The following is a 372-nucleotide window of genomic DNA, read 5'->3' as shown; positions in this document are numbered from 1 at the left end:
AAAATTAGTGGCTTGGGTGCCCAAGAGGCCACTGATTTTTCCATCGAGGAATACGTGTCAAAGAGCACCATGGAATCCTCCTGCCCAACTCCCACCAATTCCTTTCAGTCCTAAAAACTGTGTGACATTGTCATTGCTGCCCAAGAAAAGACAGGAGTGGAAATCAAAAGCCAATGAAAAATCCCAAGAAGTAAAAAATAAATCAGATTATAATCACAGAATCCTGGAACGGTTTGGGCTGGAAGGGACATTAAAGGTCATCCAGTCCCAACCCTGCCATGGGCAAGGACACCTTCCATGGAATAAGAGGAGATGGAATGAGGAGATGACGTCCTGAACTCAAATATTTCCCTTTGTTGTGCTCTTGCAACA

Source organism: Corapipo altera, unplaced genomic scaffold, assembly GCF_003945725.1.
Source record: "Corapipo altera isolate COAL_440 unplaced genomic scaffold, ASM394572v1 164, whole genome shotgun sequence".
Taxonomy (NCBI): Eukaryota; Metazoa; Chordata; class Aves; order Passeriformes; family Pipridae; genus Corapipo; species Corapipo altera.
Note: the sequence above shows the minus strand (reverse complement) of the source record.